This window comes from Pseudophryne corroboree, chromosome 12, assembly GCF_028390025.1.
Source record: "Pseudophryne corroboree isolate aPseCor3 chromosome 12, aPseCor3.hap2, whole genome shotgun sequence".
In the NCBI taxonomy this organism is placed as follows: Eukaryota; Metazoa; Chordata; class Amphibia; order Anura; family Myobatrachidae; genus Pseudophryne; species Pseudophryne corroboree.
Window position 1 is genome coordinate 78,112,759 of NC_086455.1, and position 14,702 is coordinate 78,127,460.

The window sequence follows — 14,702 nt, forward strand, 5'->3', positions numbered from 1 at the left end:
AATCTCTATTCGCAATTATGCGAATCTTTCGTTCGCAATTCTGCAAAGCTAAGATTCACTCCCAGTAGGCGGCGGCTTAGCGTGAGCAATGCTGCTAAAAGCAGCTAGCGAGCGAACAACTCGGAATGAGGGCCATTAATGGTACCTTTACTTTGCTGATGGTCTGATCAATAATTTTTTTTTTTATTTTTTTTTTTTGCACCAGACAGACCTCCCCCCACACAAACACCTATCAATCAGCAGCAGTGGCTGGCACTCCCTCACACCCAGCACCAGACAGAACTCCTCCCTCAAAACAGCAATCCATCAGCAGCAGCAGCCGACACCCCTCACGTCCCGCACCATACCGAATGAAAGCCGGAATCATCCTCTCCCCCCCCCCCTCCACAGAACAGCAGAAGCGTCGGCGGCTGGCAACCCACACACACACACACACACACACACACAGGAATCAGCCAAATGTGTGCTCGCAGTGGACCTGTGAAGAGAGTGGAGATTGGATTGGGACTTCCTGCCCTGCTGGGACGTCCACTTGGCCTCCTCCCACATACGTCTCAGCATAAAGCGGTCTTTCTTCCGTGACCTAAACTGTGCTGCTCTCTGCTGCATGGCAGTGTGCAGGTGAGCTACGGGCCCTGCTGGCTCTTGGGCTTTGTAGCAGTTGCATCCCCATGCACATATGGTAGTTACGCCACTGCTGTTCTCTACCGGCAGAAATGTTGCTATTGCTAAACTTAAGAGACTGCTGCCACAGCAGAGGATCTTGTGTTCCTAGCTGTCTGTGAGCTGTTAAACACCACGGAGAGACGGAGGTAGTCAGTGTCCAGTAAGGTCAGTATACATTTTTGTCATATAAACATCTGCTCTTTTTAGACATAAAGGACAATATACAACCGCATAGCAAAATTTAAACCATTGTGGGGTAGATGTATGAAGGGTCGTCATGTGAGAGAAGTGGCATCAGTGCACATTATGTGCGCTGTTATCGCTTCTCCCCAATGTATACATGGGTTGGGTATGTGTGACCACCGGTCAGGAGACCGCCGGTCACAATACCGACGCTGGGATCCCGGCTGTGAGATGGCCGGCGGTCGGGGGGGCAAGCGCAACAAAGCCCCTTGCTTCCCATGAGTGAGAATAGTCCCTGTTGGTCGGCATTCCGACCGGAAGGATTTTGAGCGAGTGGAATGTAGTGGTCAGTATTGTGACCAGCGGACTCCTGACCACCGGTCACATAACTATATCTCATATAAATGTGAGGGGTAGCCCTGCTCACCTCACTAGCAGGTCTCAGAGGAGACAAGACCAATCCAATCCAAGGTTTCCAATTGGGGCAGCACGGAGCCACATGGCAACTCCACAGAGTCCCCTGCCAGCTGGGCAGCTCACGGAAGCTACAGTGGGGATTCATGCTGACAGCTGGAGCTCCAGCACTGCATCACACATCTCCCAGAGGACACACAGGGCTGAGGCAAACAGAGCAGCACCCAATCCCCAGGAACAGGCACTTGCAGGCTTGCATCCACCACATAATGCCCTGACCATCTTGGCGCCCCTTCAAATCCAGCCCAGGGCACATGTTCCCTTAGCCACGACTAGTTGCGGCCCTGGATTACACTGCCCTTAGAAACTCTGGGCTGTGTACCAATAAAGGACTGTTATATTTTCTCTAACGTCCTAGTGGATGCTGGGAACTCCGTAAGGACCATGGGGAATAGCGGGCTCCGAAGGAGGCTGGGCACTCTAGAAAGATTTAGGACTACCTGGTGTGCACTGGCTCCTCCCACTATGACCCTCCTCCAAGCCTCAGTTAGATTTCGTGCCCGGCCGAGGTTGGATGCACACTAGGGGCTCTCCTGAGCCCTTAGAAAGAAAGTATAGTTTTAGGTTTTTTATTTTCAGTGAGACCTGCTGGCAACAGGCTCACTGCAGCGAGGGACTAAGGGGAGAAGAAGCGAACTCGCCTGCTTGCAGCCGGATTGGGCTTCTTAGGCTACTGGACACCATTAGCTCCAGAGGGATCGACCGCAGGCCCAGTCCTTGGTGTTCGGTCCCGGAGCCGCGCCGCCGTCCCCCTTACAGAGCCAGAAGCAAGAAGAGGTCCGGAAAATCGGCGGCAGAAGACATCAGTCTTCACCAAGGTAGCGCACAGCACTGCAGCTGTGCGCCATTGCTCCTCATGCACACTTCACACTCCGGTCACTGAGGGTGCAGGGCGCTTGGGGGGGGGGTGCCCTGAGCTGCAATAAAAACACCTTGGCTGGCAAAAATACCACAATATATAGCCCTAGAGGCTATACATGTGGTAAATTCCCCTGCCAGAATCCAGAAAAAAGCGGGAGAATAGGCCGCGGAAAAGAGGCGGAGCTATCTCCCTCAGACACACTGGCGCCATTTCTCCTTCACAGATCCGCTGGAAGGAAGCTCCCTGGCTCTCCCCTGCAGTCTACACTTCAGAACAGGGTAAAAACAGAGAGGGGGGGCACTAAATTTGGGCGCAATAAATATATAATATAAAAAGCAGCTATAGGGGACATAACTTAGTTAGTCCCTGCATTATATAGCGCTCTGGTGTGTGCTGGCATACTCTCACTCTGTCCCCCCAAAGGGCTTTTGTGGGTCCTGTCCTCATTCGGAGCATTCCTTGTGTGTGTGCGGTGTGTCGGTACGGCTGTGTCGACATGTTTGATGAGGATAATGATGTGGAGGCGGAGCAGATGCCTTTAGAAGGGATGTCACCCCCTGCGGGGCAGACACCTGAGTGGATGGGCTTATGGAAAGTAATGAGTGCACGTATAGACTCCTTATATAAGAAAATTGACGACATGCCAAATGTGGGACAGCCGACTTCTCAGCTCGTGCCTGCCCAGGCGTCGCATGGGTCGTCAGGGGCTCTAAAACGCCCGCTACCTCAAGCAGACCCAGATGTCGACACGGATACTGACACCAGTGTCGACGACGATGAGTCAAACCTGATGCCCACTAAGGCCATTCACTGTATGATTGAGGCAATGAAAGAGGTGTTAAACATTTCTGATATAACTACTGGTACCACTAAAAAGGGTATTATGTTTGGAGAGAAAAAACTACCCGTAGTTTTTCCCCCATCAGATGAATTAAATGAAGTGTGTGAAGAAGCGTGGGCTTTCCCTGATAAAAAATTGGTAATTCCTAAGAAGGTACTAATGGCGTTCCCTTTCCCGCCAGAGGATAGGTCACGTTGGGAAACACCCCCTAGAGTGGATAAAGCGCTCACACGTTTGTCTAAAAAGGTGGCACTACCGTCTCCGGATATGGCCACCCTCAAGGAACCTGCTGATAGAAAGCAGGAGGCGATCCTGAAGTCTGTATATACACACACAGGCATTATACTTAGGCCAGCTATTGCGTCAGCTTGGATGTGCAGTGCTGCCGCTGCGTGGTCAGATAAACTGTCAGAAAATATGGACACATTAGACAAAGACACGATCCTGTTAACCATAGACCATATAAAAGACTCAGTCTTATATATGAGAGATGCACAGAGGGAAATCTGCCGATTGGCATCTAAAGTAAGTGCATTGTCCATTTCTGCTAGGAGAGGCTTATGGACTCGCCAGTGGACAGGAGATGCAGATTCAAAAAAGCACATGGAAGTGTTACCATATAAGGGTGAGGAATTATTTGGGGATGGTCTCTCGGACCTAGTTTCCACAGCAACGTCTGGGAAGTCAGCATTTTTACCCCATGTCCCCTCACAGCCTAAGAAGGCGCCGTTTTATCAGGTTCAGTCCTTTCGGACCCAGAAAAACAGGCGTGGAAAAGGCGGGTCCTTTCTGTCCAGAGGCAGAGGTAGGGGAAAAAGACTGCAACAAACAGCAGGTTCCCAGGAGCAAAAGTCCTCCCCCGCTTCTTCTTCCAAGTCCGCCGCATGACGGTGGGGCTCCACAGGCGGAGCCAGGTACGGTGGGGGGCCGCCTCAAGAATTTCAGCGATCAGTGGGCTCGCTCACAGGTGGATCCCTGGATCCTTCAAATAGTATCTCAGGGGTACAAACTGGAATTCGAGGCGTCTCCACCCCACCGGTTCCTAAAATCTGCCTTGCCGATTGCTCCCTCAGACAGGGAGGCGGTGCTAGCGGCAATTCACAAGCTGTATTCCCAGCGGGTGATAATCAAGGTACCCCTACTTCAACAAGGCCGGGGTTACTATTCCACACTATTTGTGGTACCGAAACCGGACGGTTCGGTGAGACCCATTTTAAATTTGAAATCCTTGAACACATACATAAAAAAATTCAAGTTCAAGATGGAATCGCTCAGGGCGGTTATTGCGAGCCTGGACGAGGGGGATTACATGGTATCCCTGGACATCAAGGATGCTTACTTGCATGTCCCCATTTACCATCCTCACCAGGAGTACCTCAGATTTGTGGTACAGGATTGCCATTACCAATTCCAGACGCTGCCGTTTGGACTGTCCACGGCACCGAGGGTATTTACCAAGGTGATGGCGGAAATGATGATACTCCTTCGAAAAAAGGGAGTTTTAATTATCCCGTACTTGGACGATCTCCTAATAAAAGCGAGGTCCAAGGAACAGTTGTTGGTGGGAGTAGCACTATCTCAGGAGGTGCTGCACCAGCACGGCTGGATTCTGAATATCCCAAAGTCACAGCTGGTTCCGACGACACGACTACTGTTCCTGGGTATGATTCTGGATACAGTCCAGAAAAAAGTGTTTCTCCCGGAGGAGAAAGCCAGGGAGTTGTCATCTCTAGTCAGAGACCTCCTGAAACCAAAACAGGTATCAGTGCATCGCTGCACGCGGGTCCTGGGAAAGATGGTGGCTTCTTACGAAGCAATTGGACCAGTTGGACCAGTGGTCCGGATCGCATCTTCAGATGCATCGCTTAATAACCCTGTCTCCAAGAACCAGGGTGTCGCTACTGTGGTGGCTGCAGAGTGCCCATCTTCTAGAGGGCCGCAGGTTCGGCATACAGGACTGGGTCCTGGTGACCACGGATGCCAGCCTTCGAGGCTGGGGGGCAGTCACACAGGGAAGAAACTTCCAAGGACTATGGTCGAGTCAGGAGACTTCCCTTCACATAAATATTCTGGAACTAAGGGCCATCTACAATGCCCTAAGTCAAGCAAAATCCCCGCTCCTACACCAGCCGGTGCTGATCCAGTCAGACAACATCACGGCAGTCGCCCATGTAAATCGACAGGGCGGCACAAGAAGCAGGATGGCGATGGCGGAAGCCACAAGAATTCTCCGATGGGCGGAGAATCATGTACTAGCACTGTCAGAAGTGTTCATTCCGGGAGTGGACAACTGGGAAGCAGACTTCCTCAGCAGACACGACCTCCACCCGGGAGAGTGGGGACTTCATCCAGAAGTCTTCCAGATGCTGGTAAACCGTTGGGAAAAACCACAGGTGGACATGATGGCGTCCCGCCTCAACAAAAAGTTAAAAAGATATTGCGCCAGGTCAAGGGACCCTCAGGCGATAGCTGTGGACGCTCTAGTGACACCGTGGGTGTACCAGTCGGTTTATGTGTTCCCTCCTCTGCCTCTCATACCAAAGGTATTGAGAATAATAAGAAAGCGAGGAGTAAACACCATTCTCGTGGTTCCGGATTGGCCAAGACGAGCGTGGTACCCGGAACTGCAAGAGATGCTCTCAGAGGACCCGTGGCCTCTACCGCTCAGACAGGACCTGCTACAACAGGGGCCCTGTCTGTTCCAAGACTTACCGCGGCTGCGTTTGACGGCATGGCAGTTGAACACCGGATCCTAAATGAAAAGGGTATTCCGGAAGAAGTCATTCCTACGCTTATTAAGGCCAGGAAAGATGTTACGGCAAAGCATTATCACCGCATATGGCGGAAATATGTTGCATGGTGCGAGGCCAAAAAGGCCCCAACAGAGGAATTTCAACTAGGTCGATTTCTGCATTTCCTGCAAGCAGGAGTGAATATGGGCCTAAAACTAGGCTCCATTAAAGTACAGATCTCGGCTCTGTCGATTTTCTTTCAAAAAGAACTAGCTTCAGTACCTGAAGTTCAGACATTTGTGAAAGGAGTGCTGCATATTCAGCCCCCATTTGTGCCTCCTGTGGCACCTTGGGATCTCAACGTGATGTTGAGTTTCTTAAAATCACATTGGTTTGAGCCACTAAAAACCGTGGATCTGAAATATCTCACGTGGAAAGTGGTCATGTTATTGGCCTTGGCTTCAGCCAGGCGAGTGTCAGAATTGGCGGCTTTATCATGTAAAAGCCCTTATCTGATTTTCCATATGGATAGGGCAGAATTGAGGACTCGTCCCCAGTTTCTCCCTAAGGTGGTGTCAGCGTTTCACCTGAACCAGCCTATTGTGGTGCCTGCGGCTACTAAGGATTTGGAGGACTCCAAGTTGCTAGACGTTGTCAGGGCCCTGAAAATATATGTTTCCAGGACGGCTGGAGTCAGAAAATCTGACTCGCTGTTTATCCTGTATGCACCCAACAAGCTGGGTGCTCCTGCTTCTAAGCAGACTATTGCTCGTTGGATTTGTAGTACAATTCAGCTTGCACATTCTGTGGCAGGCATGCCACAGCCAAAATCTGTAAATGCCCATTCCACAAGGAAGGTGGGCTCATCTTGGGCGGCTGCCCGAGGCGTCTCGGCTTTACAACTTTGCCGAGCAGCTACTTGGTCAGGGGCAAACACATTTGCAAAATTCTACAAATTTGATACCCTGGCTGAGGAGGACCTGGAGTTCTCTCATTCGGTGCTACAGAGTCATCCGCACTCTCCCGCCCGTTTGGGAGCTTTGGTATAATCCCCATGGTCCTTACGGAGTTCCCAGCATCCACTAGGACGTTAGAGAAAATAAGAATTTACTCACCGGTAATTCTATTTCTCGTAGTCCGTAGTGGATGCTGGGCGCCCATCCCAAGTGCGGATTGTCTGCAATACTTGTAAATAGTTATTGTTAACTAAAGGGTTATTGTTGAGCCATCTGTTGAGAGGCTCAGTTGTTTTTCATACTGTCAAACTGGATATAGTATCACGAGTTGTACGGTGTGATTGGTGTGGCTGGTAAGAGTCTTACCCGGGATTCTAAATCCTTCCTTATTATGTCTGCTCGTCCGGGCACGGTGTCCTAACTGAGGCTTGGAGGAGGGTCATAGTGGGAGGAGCCAGTGCACACCAGGTAGTCCTAAATCTTTCTAGAGTGCCCAGCCTCCTTCGGAGCCCGCTATTCCCCATGGTCCTTACGGAGTTCCCAGCATCCACTACGGACTACGAGAAATAGAATTACCGGTGAGTAAATTCTTATTTACTATATTAATAATTTATTATATCTGCCCTGGCAGTCTAGTGGCTGTGCTCTCCTTTCAACGGTCCTGTGTGAAATGGTGAAAGATCCGACGCGGGGTTGATGATGTTTTGCCTCAATTTGGAATCCAAGGCTGGCAGGAAAACCAGAGACATGGCTTGGATTCCCTCGGATCTCTGAAGTTCGGACGACTCAGTTTTTTGGTAACCGAGCCCATACATCTCTAATACTGTAATAATTGCTGAATAACAGAAACCTTTGGATGGAGACGTGACGTGAGATGAGGTGAGGCAGTTGAGGCGGAGCAGAGCCTTTCCTGTCATACTAATTTATATGCCAGAGTTCTGAGTATGGGGGTCATTCCGAGTTGTTCGCTTGTTGCCGATTTTCGCAACGGAGCGGATAAGGCAAAAAAGTGCGCATGCGCTAAGTCATTTAGCACAAAACTTAGTAGATTTACTCACGTCCGAACGAAGAATTTTCATCGTTGAAGTGATCGGAGTGTGATTGACAGGAAGGGGTATATTTACTAAGGTCCCGATTTTGACCGAGATGACGTTTTTTCTTCAAAGTGTCATCTCGGGAATTTACTAAGCAAAAATCTCGGCAGTCATGAGGCCATTCGTATTTTTATTACGGCTGTGTAGTAAAAGTACGAATGAATACACCATCGGTCAAACGCGGCTGATTAGATATAGAACTCGGTCATTTACTAAGCATTCGTATTTGTATTTTCTACCGTGAAAATGGATTTGCGGTCGTAATATTTTACTATTCGTACAAAAAGCCTAAAAAAAAGTAGACCTGCTTTTGAGAAGCGTGTTTACATGTGTTGTCAATTATACATTACTCACACCTGTCGTTTTAGACCTTTAAAAGGGGCCCCAACACATTTCTCAACACTCTCAATCTGAAATGGCTGCTACTGTGTGTCGTACTGCTGTATTGTTTGCTGTGGGATACCTGACACTGCTCCATGAGGCTACAATAAACCCAGGTCAGGAAAATCAACAGGGTCAGCAGGTTTTACATGTTCCGCGTAGGCTGGGCATGCCTTTATTTTTTAGTGGCCGTTTAAACTAAATCAAAATTGCTGATGACCATGTTATACAGATGGTCAGACTAAATGTTATAACTTATTTCACTCTGTATGATCTGGTCAAACTGACCCTAGACCCTGAGACAGCACGCTCTCGCCCTGTCGCAGGCCTGCACAAACTCATTCCTGTATTGCACTTTATGGCTACTGGCAGCTTCCAGCCTGTGAGTTTCAAAGTAATTAGTATTTCACAGGCCACCTTCTAGAAATATGTAATTCAGGTGATTGAAAACATACATACACGTTTACGTCTAAGTGTTGCTTCTGTAATGTAATTTTACTCAATTTGGACTTGCTTACAGGTCATGACACTCACCTTTATTTTTTGATGGCCCACTCAGGTTTTGGATGTCTTGGCTGGCTACATAGATGCGTCTCTCAGCTTCCCTACCCAGGAGTCGCAGTGGCCTGCAGTCAGGGTAGCTTTATGTGATCTTGCGGCCATGGCCAATGTGCTGGGTGTCATAGATTAGACATACGGTAAGCTGAGGACACCTAGGGGCAGGCAATATATTTAAACCAATACTCATCTGGCCCTAGACACTAATGTGGTTTTTTTTTTGGTAGCTAATTAAGCAATACACATATTTGGTGTTAACAATTTATTTATAACAACATACCAATTTAGGCATAACAGAGAATTTAAATAATTAAATGGACACCATATTCTGGCCAGTCAATATTATTTTTACGTTTTTGGGTGCTGGGTGCAGAGGATTGTGGTGGCTCGTGGGTGCGGCTTCGACTTGAACGTCGAACTGGGGATTGAACTGGGGTTTGGCTTGGGGTTGTTGTTCCTGAGCTGGAGGTCACATGGTGTGGGCCCAACACACTTAGATTTTGGCTTAAAATATTCAAACTTGCCGTTAGCTGTGTATAAGCGGCAGTGTTGTTTCCAGTCATTCGCGACAGATTGTCATTGATTAATTGGTTATGCTGGATCATCTGGATTAAAGTTTGCTGCTGCCGCTGTTGATCATCCAAGATGCGCTGAAGGTTAGCCTGCATTTGGGTGTTGTCTGCCCTCATCTGCTCCATAGTGTTTGCAATTCAGCCCACCTGCACTATGAGTCTGCCTGAGTTGCGACTCACTCTTGGCAAATGATGGGGCAGACTTGACAGGTATTGTGTTTGGGTGGTGAGGCACGCGTAGTGTTGTGCCTGTTGTGAGGCCCAGCCTGACCAAAACTCTTGGTCCATTTGTGTTGGTCCTGGTGTTGTGCTCATTTGGGGGCTTTGGGATGTTTGAGGTGGTTGGGGTATGTCCTGAGGCATGTTTGCCTGTGTTGGATCGATGGGCTGCAGGTGGAGTGTAAAGGTCTCCTGGGCACGGTCCTGCTGGACATCGTCGCTCATGATGGCTGGGTTTGTATGGGAATGAACAGAGGCAATATTTAGTACATATGTTGCATTGGTGTTACGATAGTTTTTCAACAACATGCATTACTTCATAATATGAATGTAATAGCTAAATAGATTATTGAATAAACTTAACTATATTGGTCACCTTTTAGTTAAATGATGTGGCTACAAACGTATACTACTCAGTTGTTTTAAGTTTTTGGAAATTGGAGGATTCAGAGTCATAATTACTGTTTACACTCCATGTACTCTAACAAAATCAAAGTACTACATTTTCTTTTGGATTATGAAGCTTCCTTTGGGCCAACACACAAAAAACAAAAAATGTGTGGAACAATACAATCATACATTGGTCAAGGCAGTCAGTGGTCTGGCGAAAACGTTTACTAATATAGTGGTTTAAAATGTACACATTAACAATGTTATTTACTTTTTTAAGGTGGCCTATGTTTAGAAGTGGAATTTTTGCCCATGTCAATTGTTTTTTTTTTTAGTGTTTTTTTTTATTTTATTTAGGTAGCAAAAAAACATTTGCGTAAATGTGTTGATATGGGCATCCTCAAATTTGACAATTAACATCCTAAAATTACGTTAACAGCATCTGCTTGCAGTTGTTTATTATTGCAAGTATGATTGGTCATTTTGAGATTTGATTTTACAGTACTAACAGTGGTGCAGATGTATAAACCTGGAGAAGGCATAAGGAAGTGAGAAACCAGTGATATGTGCAAGGTGGTAAAGGCACAAGGCAAGCAGCTCCAAAATTCTTCAATAAAGAACAAAGAATGGACCAAGCAGAAAATCAGATGGAATATCAACACACCAATTTTAAACCCAACTCCACGTTTTACCCTGCACATGTAAAAGGACCACATCTAGAGACCTTCCAGAAAGTGGTAGAAGAAGAAGTAAGGACTTTATCCGACAAGAGAAAACCACGATATAACCTGACGAAAAACGAAAAAGCTGCACTCAAAGAGTTAAAACAAGATAAAAGTATTGTTATAAAACCCGCGGACAAAGGCGGAGGCCTCGTCATCTTAGATAAATCAGACTACGATGGAGAAGCTCAGAAACTATTTTCTCTAACGTCCTAAGTGGATGCTGGGGACTCCGTAAGGACCATGGGGATTAGCGGCTCCGCAGGAGACTGGGCACAACTAAAGAAAGCTTTAGGACTACCTGGTGTGCACTGGCTCCTCCCACTAAGACCCTCCTCCAGACCTCAGTTAGATTCTTGTGCCCGGCTGAGCTGGATGCACACTAGGGGCTCTCCTGAGCTCCTAGAAAGAAAGTATATTTAGGTTTTTTATTTTACAGTGAGATCTGCTGGCAACAGACTCACTGCAGCGAGGGACTAAGGGGAGAAGAAGCGAACCTACCTAACAGGTGGTAGTTTGGGCTTCTTAGGCTACTGGACACCATTAGCTCCAGAGGGATCGACCGCAGGACCCGACCTTGGTGTTCATTCCCGGAGCTGCGCCGCCGTCCCCATTACAGAGCCAGAAGCATGAAGAGTCCGGAAAATCGGCGGCAGAAGACTTCGGTCTTCACCAAGGTAGCGCACAGCACTGCAGCTGTGCGCCATTGCTCCTCATGTACACCTCACACTCCGGTCACTGATGGGTGCAGGGCGCTGGGGGGGGGCGCCCTGAGGGCAATATATGACACCTTGGCTGGCAAATCTACATCATATATAGTCCTAGAGGCTATATAGATGTAAAATTACCCCTGCCAGTATTCCAGAAAAAGCGGGAGAAAGTCCGCCGAAAAAGGGCGGAGCTTCTCCCTCAGCACACTGGCGCCATTTTCTCTTCACAGTGCAGCTGGAAGACAGCTCCCCAGGCTCTCCCCTGTAGTTTTCAGGCTCAAAGGGTTAAAAAGAGAGGGGGGGCACTAAATTTAGGCGCAATATATGTATACAAGCAGCTATTTGGGGAAAAAATCACTCAGTTATAGTGTTAATCCCTGCATTATATAGCGCTCTGGTGTGTGCTGGCATACTCTCTCTCGGTCTCCCCAAAGGACTTTGTGGGGTGCTGTCCTCAGTCAGAGCATTCCCTGTGTGTGTGCGGTGTGTCGGTATGGCTGTGTCGACATGTTGGATGAGGAAGGTTACATGGAGGCGGAGCAGAGGCCGATAAATGGGATGTCGCCCCCTGTGGGGCCGACACCAGAGTGGATGGATAGGTGGAAGGTATTAACCGACAGTGTCAACTCCTTACATAAAAGGCTGGATGACGTAACAGCTGTGGGACAGCCAGCTTCTCAGCCCGCGCCTGCCCAGGCGTCTCAAAGGCCATCAGGGGCTCAAAAAACGCCCGTTACCTCAGATGGCAGACACAGATGTCGACACGGAGTCTGACTCCAGTGTCGACGAGGTTGAGGCATATACACAATCCACTAGGAACATCCGTTACATGATCTCGGCAATGAAAAATGTGTTACGCATTTTCTGACATGAACCCAAGTACCAAATAAAAGGGGTTTTATTTTTGGGGAGAAAAAGCAGCCAGTGTTTTGTTCCCCCATCAGATGAATGAATGAAGTGTGTAAAGAAGCGTGGTTTCCCCCGATAAGAAACTGGTAATTTCTAAAAAGTTACTGATGGCGTACCCTTTCCCGCCAGAGGATAGGTCACGTTGGGAGATATCCCTTAGGGTGGATAAGGCGCTCACACGTTTGTCAAAAGGTGGCACTGCCGTCTTAGGATACGGCCACCTTGAAGGAACCTGCTGATAAAAAGCAGGAGGCGATCCTGAAGTCTGTATTTACACACTCAGGTTATATACTGAAACCTGCAATTGCCTCAGCATAAATAGTGCTGCTGCAGCGTGGTCTGATACCCTGTCAGATAATATTAATACGCTAAGACAGGGATAATATTTTGCTAACATTGAGCATATTTAAGACGTCTTATATATAAAGGATGCACAGAGGGATATTTGCCGGCTGGCATCCAGAAATAATGCAATGTCCATTCTGCCAGGAGGGTATTAGAAACCCGGCAGTGGACAGGTGATGCTCCCTTTAAAAGGCACATGGAGATTCTGCCTTATAAGGGTGAGGAATTGTTTGGGGATGGTCTCTGGGACCTCGTATCCACAGCAACAGCTGGGAAGAAATTTTTTTTACCTCAGGTTTCCTCACAAAAGCCTAAGAAAGCACCGTATTTTCAGGAACAGTCCTTTCGGCTTCAGAAAAGCAAGCGGGTCAAAGGCGCTTCCTTTCTGCACAGAGACAAGGGAAGAAGGAAAAAGCTGCACCAGTCAGCCAGTTCCCAGGATCAAATATCTTCCCTCGCTTCCTCTGAGTCCACCGCATGACGCTGGGGCTCCACAGGTGGAGACAGGTGCGGTGGGGGCGCGTCTCGGGAACTGCAGGGACCAGTGGGCTTGGCCACAGGTGGATCCCTAGGTTCTGCAAGTAGTAGTTCGAGGCGACTTCCCCTCGCCGTTGCCTCACATCAGCCTTGCCTGCTGCCCTCAGAGAAAGGTAGTACTGGCGGCAATTCACAAGCTGTACTTCCAGCAGGTGAAATCAAGGTACCCCTCCTTCAACAAGGCCGGGGTTACTATTCAAAATTGTTGTGGTACCGAAACCAGACGGTTCGGTGAGACCCACTCTAAAATTGAAATCCTTGAACACTTATATACGAAGGTTCAAGTTCAAAATGGAATCGCTCAGGGCGATTATTGCAAGCCTGGAAAATTTCAGGGTATCACTGGACATCAAGGATGCTTACCTGCATGTCCCTATTTACCCTCTTCACCAGGTGTACCTCAAAATTGTGGTACAGGATTGTCATTACCAATTCCAGACGTTGCCGTTGGTCTGTCCCCGGCACCGAGGGTATTTACCAAGGTAATGGCCGAAGTACTTATCCCGTACTTGGACGATCTCCTTATAAAGGCGAGGTCCACGGAGCAGTTGTTCATCGGAGTAGCACTATCTCGGGAAGTGCTACAACAGCACGGCTGGATTCTGAATATTCCAAAGTCGCAGCTGGTTCCTACGACGCGTCTACTGTTCCTGGGTATGGTTCTGGACACAGAACAGGATAAAAAGGGTTTCTCCCGGAGGAGAAGTCCAAGGAGTTGGCGTCTCTAGACGGAGACCTCCTAATACAAATACAGGTGTCGGTGCATCAATGCACGCGAGCCTTGGGAAAGATGGTAGCTTCTTACGAAGAATTTCCATTCGCCAGGTCCCATGCAAGGATCTTCCAGTGGGATCTGTTGGACAAGTGGTCCGGGTCGCATCCTCAGATGCATCGGCGGATAACCCTGTCTCCAAGGGCCAGGGTGTCGCTGTGGTGGTGACTGCAGAGTGCTCATCTTCTAGGGGGCCGCAGATTCGGCATACAGGACTGGGTCCTGGTGACCACGGATGCCAGCCTTCAAGGCTGGGGGGCAGTCACACAGGGAAGAAACTTCCAAGGCCTATGGAAAAGTCAGGAGACTTCCCTACACATAAATGTTCTGGAACTATGGGCCATTTACAATGCCCTAAGTCAGGCTAGATCCCTGCTTCAACACCGGCCGGTGCTGATCCAGTGAGACAACATCACGGCGGTCGCTCATGTAAACCGACAGGGTGGCACAAGAAGCAGGATGGCGATGACAGAAGCCACAAGGATTCTCCGATGGGCGGAAAATCATGTGTTAGCACTGTCAGCAGTGTTCATTCCCGGAGTGGACAACTGAGAAGCAGACTTTCTCAGCAGACACGACCTCCACCCGGGAGACTGGGGACTTCATCCAGAAGTCTTCCAAATGATTGTACACCGTTGGGAAAATCCACGGGTGGACAGGATGGCGTCCCGCCTCAACAAAAAGCTACAAAGATATTGCGCCAGATCAAGGGACCCTCAGGCGATAGCTGTGGACGCTCTGGTAACACCGTGGGTGTACCAGTCGGTGTATGTGTTCCC

General features: G+C 48.6%; 1 long non-coding RNA gene across 1 annotated transcript in view; it reads right to left on the reverse strand.

Annotated features, from left to right (window-relative positions):
* Positions 1–9,041: 9,041 nt before the first annotated feature.
* LOC134980236 (uncharacterized) overlaps positions 9,042–14,702 on the reverse strand; it is a 33,947-nt gene continuing 28,286 nt past the window's right edge. The window contains exon 4 of the long non-coding RNA XR_010190359.1: positions 9,042–9,768. This is a non-coding gene — a long non-coding RNA (uncharacterized LOC134980236). The remainder of the gene's footprint in view (positions 9,769–14,702) is intronic.